The following is a 9,932-nucleotide window of genomic DNA, read 5'->3' as shown; positions in this document are numbered from 1 at the left end:
AACTCTAAGACTAAGGGCCTTGGGACTGGGGCGGGGGTGGGGTGGGGTGGGGGCGAGACATGCTCCTCATTCTCAATTTTTTTTCTCCCCACGTCTGCAACACACACATACCCTCCCCTCAGCTCTCGGTCCTGCAGTTGGTTCCTTGGGCAGCAGAAGTTATTAAAGACTCTGCCCCTACGGATTTCTCTTCCCCAGAGTGATTCTGGCACAGAAAATTACAAACCCACCTGCAGGGGTGAGGAGATGCAATTTTAATTTGTTAAAAAAAAAAAAGCCTTGCTGTGATTCTGGAGGGGAGGGTGAGGGGGCCTCCCCTGGCGAGTACGGCGCTGTAAAGGCGGGTAGGAGGGCCCCAGTAAAGTCAATGAGCTGCTTTGGGTCCACCAGACACCACTAGTGTGCCCCAGAAGGTGGGAGGCTGTGGGAAGAAGATGCTCTGCTATTCCTGTCCCCACCCTCCTTGTCCCTGGGGCTCCCACCTCTCTCCCTGCCGACTGGCACATCCCGCTGGGCCTTGGCACCCAGCTAGTTCCCTGCCTCCTGGCTCCAGGGCTCCTTCTCACCGTCTGCAATCTCTGCCCATTCCCCCACTCCCTGCTTCCCGCCTTGCTCCCTAGCCACCTCCTTTCCCCACCTCCCAGCTCTTCCACCTCACCCTTGTTCTCTCTTGAACAAGTGCTATTGTTACTAATTACAAAAGTAATACCTGTGCCTTGCACCCCCATCCAAGCAATAAACAGGCAAACAAGATCACCTGTAAGCCTTCTCACCGCCCCCGCCAGCCACTAGGTGGTTGTCCTTCCAGATGGGGTTTCTGTGCCCACGATATTTTAAAAACTTGGGCTATTATTGTATACACTGTTTTGTAAGCAGCTTGTTTGCTTAGCTGTCTATGGCAGACATCTCTCCATGCCAATAAATATAGATTGACAACATGCTTTTTAATTGCTGCATAGGATTCCATTGGAAGCCTGGATCCTGATTCATGGCGGGACTTCCCTATTGATGGACTCATGGGTGGATTCCCTCTCCTCTGGAGTCTCCTTCTGCTTCCAGTGTCTCCTGCACTTTCTCTCGTTCTCACCACCCTCCTCTCCTGCCTTGATCCCCAGCGTCCTCAACTTCGCTTTCTCCTCCCTTTCTTCCCTCTCACCCCCCACTCTCCCTGGCCTTCTTTCAGCTCTCCTCAGGCCCTCCAAGCTCTCTCCCCCTGCGGAGGAATGGGGGGTCCACGGTGTTTAACACTAACACCCCCCATCCCCACCCCGTGCCAGACTTGTGCCGCCATCTCATTAGAGTGCCTGTCCCTCCAAGTGAGGCAGGCAGGAGCCACAGTGTCAGCGAGAGGCCTAATTGAATGTAACTAATTATTCACTCCCTTAAATGGGCCTGGGAGGGACAGAATTACTCACTCTGAACTGGGGAGACAGGGAGCTGGTCAGCTAGCAAACAAATCCCGGGGCCTGTGGAGCCAGCTCTCTTAGGAATACTAATTAGGGCAGGAGTGATAGGATAAAACCAGGGCCAGAGCCGCCTCTCCCTGTCCCCTCCCCATCCGGGAAGCTGGGGAGGCAGGAAGAGAAATGGATCCTCAGAGGAATCTAATTGGAGGCTCCCTGCTCCTGCCCTATCCCACCCGTGCTCCAGGGGAGGGTTAATATTGGGGAGGGAGGTGCTGGGGAAATGAAATGCTGAGCCTGGGGCCCAAGGAAGGCAGGGGGCTAACGTTTAATACAGGGAGAGGTGGGAGGGCACAGTGGTGCCAGCCCCTGGAGGGAAGGCTTGGTGGGGAGGCAGGGAGGTGGCCAGAAACCTCAGTCCTACCTGGGGCCTGAGGGGGACCCAGCTGGCTCCTGGGAGGGTGCTCCTCCATTCCCAAGCACTACCAAGTGCCAGGCCCTGTGCAAAGACTGGATGCCCCTAATCCTCATGGGTCAGCCTGCTGGTTATCTCAGATGAGGAAAACTGAGACTCAGAGAGGGGAAGTGATTTATCCAAGGTCATACAGCTAGAGAGTGGCAGAGCCCCAGCTCAGCCCTGTCCAGCTATAAAGCTTTAGTTCTTAACCCTTGTAAGTAGCCCAGTTAAGGAAAATCTCCTTGGAGGTGGGCAGGTGCAATGGTGCCCAGGCATCAGTGTTGTTTAACCCCACCCCCCCCAGGATTCTAATGTTCACCCAGGGTGGATAACCTCTGGTTTAGACCTTAGTTCCCTACTGAGTTTACACTGCTCCTCCCTCCCACCTCTCATTGAGGCATCCACCCCCACTCACTTCTGCCCTCTCATCCAATTCCTCCCAAATGACCTCTTAGCTCTGGCCTTGCCTGTGACCTCAGCTTCCTGACATCCAAGAACACAGAAGCTGGGGACAAGGAGGAACCACCTGGAATAGGATGATGGAAGTGACTTGGTGGGGGTTGGGGGTGGGCTGTGTTGTCCAGGGAGGGTGGGGGTGTGAGAGAAGAGGACCTGAATCCACGTCCCTGGCAAAAGGGCCATGTGACGTCAGGGGACTCTTGGCTGCACCACTCTGGGCAGCTCCTGGAGGTCAGAGGTCAGTTAGGGATTTGCACAAGTAGAAAGAAAGATGACTCAGGTTGTTGTTCGGTGCCGTCGAGTCAGTTCCGGCCCATAGTGACCCTATGCACAACAGAACGAGACACTGCCTGGTCCTGTGCCATCCTCACAATTGTTGCTATGCTTGAGCCCATTGTTGCAGGCACTGTGTCAATCCATCTCATTGAGGGTCTTCCTCTTTTCCGCTGACCTTCTACTTTACCAAGCATGAGGACCTTTGCCAGGGACCGGCCCCTCCTGATAACATGTCCAAAGTAGTCTCACCATCCTTGCTTCTAAGGAGCATTCTGGTTATACTTCTTCTATGGAGAGAGGCAGGAAAGAAAGTGGAGAGGTATGTGCCTGTGTGTGTGTGTGTGTGGAGGGGGGCTAGGTGTGGATGGCACAGTAATCAGAATTCTAGCTCCCATTTATGTGCCAGGCACTTCTCACCCATTATTTCCTTTGATCCTGACAACAATCCTCTGAGGGTGTATAGTTATTCTTGCAATGAGCAAAGTGAGGCTCAGAGAGGTTGAGAAAATGGCCCAGCCAATACCCAAATTCTGGCTTTCCTTGATTCCAAATCCCATATTCCTCTCTCTTATGCTGCTTTGATTCTGCTATTGTGTCTGTGATCTCTTCTGTAGCAGGTGTGAGTGTGGGCGTGCTGCTATTCTACGTGTGTGTGCGTGCTTGTTAGATGTACGGGTACTTGTGTGTGCGTGCACGCGCACTCCCTCCTGAAAGGAGCTAGCTAATGACAAGCCTCCCACTCCCACCCAGCACATGCCTCCTGCTGACCAGTGAAAGGAGGGAGCAGGGGTGGCTGCCTGCTTTACAACCCCCTTAGCCAGCTCCCCTGCTCATCCAGCAGGCGCCAGAGGCTGGGGAGGGTGGGAAGGGTGGGGAGGGTGGGTCATCCTGCCAGCCAAGTGACAAACAGCCTTGCTTGTCACAAAGGTGGAGAGAGACTCCCTTACTAGTTCTGGGCAGGGAAAGTCCCCCTCGTCCAGGCTCTGTGCCCCACTCCCTGCAGTGAAGGTGGCAGGGAGAGATGGACGGTGGCCCCCATCATGCTCACTCCCCTCCTTCCCCAGTTCCGGGGACTTCATGGGAGCTTCTTAGAAAAAAAGAAAAAAAATTTTTTTTTTTTTTTGCAGCAAATTTATGAGCCCAACACCAATTCCCCCATCTCCTTGCCGGCCCATTCATCTTTCTGGAGCCAGGGATGAAATGAAATTATTGTGAAATAAATCTGTACAGATGATGGAGGGACTTCGGGGAGAGTGGGGGTGTGAAGGGTGGCAGCAAGGGGCGTGAAGACAGAAGATGCTGGGCTCAGGTTGTAGGGCCATTGCCACTCTCTTGGCTGAAACCCAGAGAGCGGGGTCCCCTGACATGCCTCCCATTCACCCTCTGAGGTCTTGTGGGGCAGCTGTGTCTACGCCTCCAAATCTCCCTTGAGGCCTCTGCCCAACAGGGCTCTTATCTAAAGGGCTGGCTGCAGGTCCCTCCAGCCTGTGATGGGGCCCAGAGTTGCCCATGCTCCCAGTTTCAGAGAGAGGGGCCAGGTAAAGACCGGGCAGGGGCTGGACCAGGGAGAGGATAGGGGAGGAGATGGCGGCCAGGGAGGGGGGGGCGGGGGCGGTGGGTTGACAATCAACATCAGGACCACAGTCCTGGGTGACTTCTCACATGTTTAGTTACCCACCTTTAAAGGACTTCACGGCAATGGGGTTAATCATGGCCAGGAAGCAATCAGAAGGGCCACTGAAGGGGCAGGGTCCTTGGGGGCTCCCTGCTATGCCAGGTGATAACTCTTTGACTTCTGAGCCTGAGGAAGGAGCCAAGGAAGGGACCAGTGTTTTGGGGCTACTTGGAGGGCTTGGGGGCAGCATCTATTTACCAATGGATTTGGAAGTAGTTCACTATTTTAACCACATCTACAGCAGGAATAGGAGTCCCTGGGCAGCGCCAACAGTTAAGCGCTGGACTACTAACCAGAAGGTTGACCTTTTAAACCCACCTAGAGATGCCTCGGAAGAAAGACCTGGCAATCTGCTTCCAAAAGGTCACAGCCATTGAAAACCCTGTAGAGCACAGTTCTACTAGGACACACATGAGCACGCCATGAGCTGGAGTCAACTCAGTGGCAACGGGTGGTGCTGGCGTAGCAGGACTGGTGTGTTCTGGCTGAATGCCAGTCCTGGAGCAGGGCCAGGGCTGGAAGCAGCAGGTCCTGCAGAGCCCTGGTGTCCCCTTTCCCTTCCCTTTGCCTAGCAGTCTCTGGGTCTCTTTAGTGCAGTGGATCAGGGGATGGGCCCAGAGTGGAAAGGCTCACAGGGCAGAGTACCAGGGGCTTGTTGCCTATTCCCAACCTCAGCCAGCTCTTGGGGGCCCCTCCACCTGGAGCACTGAGCAGAGAGTAGGTGCAGCCAGCCGGCTGGGATGTGATTATCTGGGCCCCTGAGCAAGGCTACCTGAGCTGTGGGGAATGGCGAGGTCCCCAAGTCCAGCTCTGCCAGGTCACTGAGCAGGACACGCCTTTCCTGGTTGCTCTGATCTTGCCCTGGGACCCCCTTCCTCTCTTTTTCTCAGGAAGGAGCACGGTGGCTCTGGGGATGTTAAGGACCAGACAGCCAGACCATTAGCACCTACTGGTGTTGCTGTCTTGGTGGGCAGCTCAGGGCCGGCAGGGGAGTGGTGTTCTGAGTGCAGCCCTGAGGCTCACGGTAGGTGGGTGGGTGGGAGCCAGACACAGACTCGCTCTGGAAATGAGATTTGCCTTGTTATCTGTACTCGCTCAGGCTGAGGGCCTTGGGCATTAACCAACCCATCCAAGGAGTTAAGAAGAGGAGCCGGAGAGGTGGGGGTGGGGGCAGCCGCAGCCTAGGCTGGAGTGGGTAGAGCATCTATGGGTACCTGTGTGTCTAAAAAGTGCATATGTGTGCCCCTGAGTGCCTTGGATTTGTGTGTTTTTGTCTCAGAAAGTGTGTGTGTGCGTTTTCTTGGTTAGTGTGGTTGCTCACACTGAATGAATGTGTGTGTCAGCGTTGTGCTTCCTGCTCGTGTTTGCTGGCGTTCCTCTTTTGTGTGTACGTGTGTGTGTTGCTGGGATTAATATGTGTGTGTCTTCTTGATTGTGTGTCTGTTCCTGGAATTAATATGTGTGTGTCTTTTTAGATTGTGTATAAGTTGCTGGGATTAATATTTGTGTCTTTCTTGATTGTGTGTGTGCGGGGGGGGGGTACCCACATGCTCCTGGGTGGTTCTGTTTGTACATGCCCCATTCACAGTCCCCTTGGAAGCCTGCAGTCCCAGACACAGCCTGATGGGACCGACAGACAGAACCAGGTGGGCAGGACAGGCAGCCTGCACCAATGGGTGGCCTGGGTTGAGCTGGGCCCTGGAGTAGGGTGGGCCTAGGTATCTTCCAGAGCATCATCCTGGTGGGAAACAAAGGGGCAATCAGTGGAGAGGCCACGAGAGCACCAGAGCTTGGCTGATTGAGGAAGAGGAATTAGTGAGGAGCCTCCCGGGGGCCCTGCAGGGGGCAGGGGTGGTGGGGGCCCCTGTATCCTGATTAAGAGGGAGAGCAGATGCAGCTGGGCTCACCTGAGCCACAGGAGGGCAGGCAGCCTGGGAGCTGGAGGGGCAGAGGGGGAAGCCCAGGGATGGGACAGGGACAAACTGGAGCAGGACCTGAGGCTGAAGACCCAGACCGACAACCTTGCGGGAGGGAGGAAGGGTCCTGGGGAAGGGGGTGACAGAGTACAAAGCAGAAAGCATCATTATCCCAGCAGTTTCCACTTATCAAGAGCTGGCTGTGGACTTGGCAATGGGCTAAGCAGCTGAGGCAGGCTCTATCATCAGCCAGGCTTGCAACTCAGGAAATGGATGCCCAGAGAGGTGAAGTGACTTGCTCAAGGTCACACAGCTACTAACCCAGGTCTGCATGACTTCAGAATCCTCATTTTATCCTTTATACCACCTTGCCACCTGCCAGGCTTCTGCTGCATCACCAGTAGGGAGAAGTTACAGGAAGGCAGGTTGCAAGTACAGAAAAAGAGGAATTTTCAAATTAACTTTAACCACAAAGCTGACTGACCAAGGAAGTAATGAAATGTCCGTAGCTGGAGGTATGCAAACAGTGGCTCACTAAAGAAGGGGTTCCTTGCTGGATAGGAGGTTGGATTCTATTTCCTCCACCGCTGTAATATAGGCTCAAGTCAGAGTCCCTGCATTAAAACTCCAGCTTCACTTCCTACTTACTGTGTGACCTTGGGCAACTTGCTAAACCTCTCTGTTCCTCAGTTTTCTCATCTGTGAAGTGGAGGGGCATGAGGATCGCATGTGGAATACATGTAAAGTGCTTAGACCAGTGCCTGGCACACAGTAAGCACTCAATAAATTCTAACATTGTATGTTCGGTGGGGCAGAGTGGGAATGGATGGGGGCAGTGGAGGGTCAGAGAGAACTGAGGAAAGAGATGGGACTTGGGATGAATGGAAAGCAAGGTGAAAAAGCAAGTGTTCGACTCTGAGTGGGGATTCACGGTGACCTCCTGAAGATCTCCAGGCTCTATCTCCTCTGCTTCAGTCCAGACCTCATCGCCTCTCACCTGGACCATTACATCAGCCTCCTCCCTGCTCTTCCTGCCCAGCCTCTTCACCTCCAGGCCACCTTTGTTAATTTGACCATATTGTACCCCTCTCCTACGGCCTTCAACGGCTCCCCTTTGCCCTTAGATGTGGTTCTCAAAGAATGCCAGGGGAACCCCCTGGAGGATGGGTGTAATCTTAGGTGGTACACCATCACCTTACTGAATAACCCGGAGTCCCATGGGCACTTTCCAGTTCTCTTTCAATGTCAAGGAGACATTGACATTCACTGCTGGCTTGTCTTTCCCACCCCTTGCGAAAGGGGGATCAAACTCAGACTCAGAGCCATCAGCGAAAGCCATCTATCAGATAGAACTCTACAGCACTGCTTTGTTTTAAAACTTGATTTCTCCAGCTGTCCCCTTCTTCTCAAACACCTTCTCTCGGCTCCTCAACTCCATGCTTTGTTTGCTATCCTGCTTCACTGGCTGCTTCTCCTCCCCAGCTTCCTCTTTGGGTTTTCCTTTGGGGGCTAGCCCTCTAAACACTGGTGGGCTGTCAGGCTCTATTTCAGGCCACTCTTGTCTTGGACTCTAGTCCCATGGCCTCAAACATCATCCAGTGACTCCCGAATGCATCTGTCCAGACTCAGATAAATTTCCAGCTGCCTTCCTGACCTTTCCACCTGGATGCCCAACAGGCATGCATCTCTAAGCTAAAAGTCTGGAGCCACTCCACACTCTATTCTTTCTCTTGCCAGCCCAAATTTCAATCAAGGGCATAACCCCCCACTCAGTGGTCCGAGCAGACACCTAGGAGCTGTCCTTGAGTCCTCTCTATTCCTTGCCTTCCACATTCAATCCATCAGCCACGCCTGTGAGCTCTACCTGCAAACCCTACTCTGAAATGGCCACTTCTCTTCAGTTCTTCTCCCCCTGGTCTGAGCTGTTGTCATCTCTCACCTGCACGTAGCAGTAGCCTTTGCACTGGTCTCACTGCATCCACCTTTGTGCTCCCGCAATCCATCCACCACACAGCAGCGGAGAGTCTTTTGAAAACGTTCATCAGATTATGTCACTCCACTGCTTAAAACTCTCGGAGGCATTCCCTTGTGCTTATGACAAAATCCAAGTGATTTACTCTGGTTTACAAGGCTCATGTGACTGGGCTCCTGTTTCTCCCACTCCAGCCCATATGAGCTCCCCCTTGCCCACTCTGCTCCAGCCACACTGCCCTCTTTTTGTTCCTTGGACACACTAAACTGAGTTCCACTTTCTTCCCTCTGTCCAGGATTCTCTCCCCCTTGATCTTCACTTGCTTGGCACCTTCTCATCCGTTAGCTGTTCACTTCAGTGTCACCTCCTTGGAGAGGCCTTCCCTGACCATCCAATTATAAAGTAACCTCCAGACACTAAGTCATCCCCCTCATCTGGCCCTCTGTAGAAGATGTACCACATTCTAACATTCCGATTTGTTTCCTTTGTTTGGTTTTGCTTTTCCTCCATTTAATTGTAAACTCCATGTTCAGGAACTTTATCTGTCTTATTTGGGGGCAGTGGTGATTCAGTGGTAGGATTTCTGCCTTCCATGCAGGAGGCCCAGGTTCAATTCCTGGCCAGTGCACCTCACGCACAGCCACCAGCCATGTGTCAGGGGAGGTTTGCATGTCGGTATGTTGCTGAACAGCCTCCAGACTAAGAAGGACTGGGAAGAAAATGATCTACTTTCAAAAATCACTATGGGCCATAATGATCCGGTCTGCAGCCTATCATGGGGACAGTGCAGAAGGGGGCAGCATTTTGTTCCTTTGTGCATGGGATCGCCATGAGTTGGGGCCCAAGTTGATGGCAGCTAACAACAACGATCTATCTTGTTCATTGCTGTATCCCCAGTACCAAGAACGGTACCCGGAAAATAGGAAATGGCCATTAAGTATTTGTTGATTGAATTAATGAATTACAGACATTTTATAATTACCTTTGATTCAGGACAGGTGTCACTGTTTTTTCAATTTAGATAGTGATATAAAGTTTCCTTTTGAAAATAAAGTGAAAAAGATCTGATAAGGGACTTGTATCCAGCGTACAAAAAGGACTCTTACAACTCAGCAATAAAAAGACAAATAACAATTAAAACATGGGCACAGGATTTGAATAGACAAGTCTCCAAAAGAAGACATACAAATGGCCAATTAGCCCATGAAAAGATGCTTAATATTATTAGTCGTTAGGGAATGCAAATCAAAATCTGAATGAAATACCACTTCACACACACTAGAATAGCTAAAATAAGGGAGAAGAGGGAATGACTGATAGTGGGTATGGGATTTTTTGGGGTTGAACTGTATACTTTAAAAGAACGAACTGCATGCTCTGTGAATTACATCTCAATAAAGCTGTTATTAAAAAAAGCAAAAAATTACTTTTTAGGTAATAATCTAAAGGAAAAAAAAGCCAATAATAGTACAGGGACCCATGGATCTATGGCAAAGTCACGGAAAAGGAATGTGAATGATTGAAGGTGGCTTAAAAGGATAAAGGCTAGACATCCTAGCGTAGCGTTCAAAGCCTGTGCTTAACTCTAGCTTCATGTCCTGCCCCTCTCTTTAATGTGGCCACATTGGATGGCTCCTTGATCCTAAAACACTTAGGAGGAACCTTTCAAGCTACCTTGTCTTTGCAAAGTTCGGCTCTTGCCTGGAATGCCCTTTTTCCTTTTCTCCACCTGATTCAATCTAGCCAATGTCAGTGGGGTTGATGGGTGATGAGG

General features: G+C 51.9%; 1 non-coding gene across 1 annotated transcript; it reads left to right on the top strand.

The window, feature by feature from the left end:
* Positions 1 to 8,715: 8,715 nt before the first annotated feature.
* Positions 8,716 to 8,786, top strand: TRNAG-UCC (transfer RNA glycine (anticodon UCC)). Its single transcript has one exon. It is a non-coding gene; the product is annotated as a tRNA-Gly (tRNA).
* The last annotated feature ends 1,146 nt before the right edge of the window (positions 8,787 to 9,932 follow it).

The sequence above is a fragment of the Elephas maximus genome, chromosome 25, assembly GCF_024166365.1.
Source record: "Elephas maximus indicus isolate mEleMax1 chromosome 25, mEleMax1 primary haplotype, whole genome shotgun sequence".
In the NCBI taxonomy this organism is placed as follows: Eukaryota; Metazoa; Chordata; class Mammalia; order Proboscidea; family Elephantidae; genus Elephas; species Elephas maximus.
Note: the sequence above shows the minus strand (reverse complement) of the source record. Positions and strands in the feature narration are given on the sequence as shown.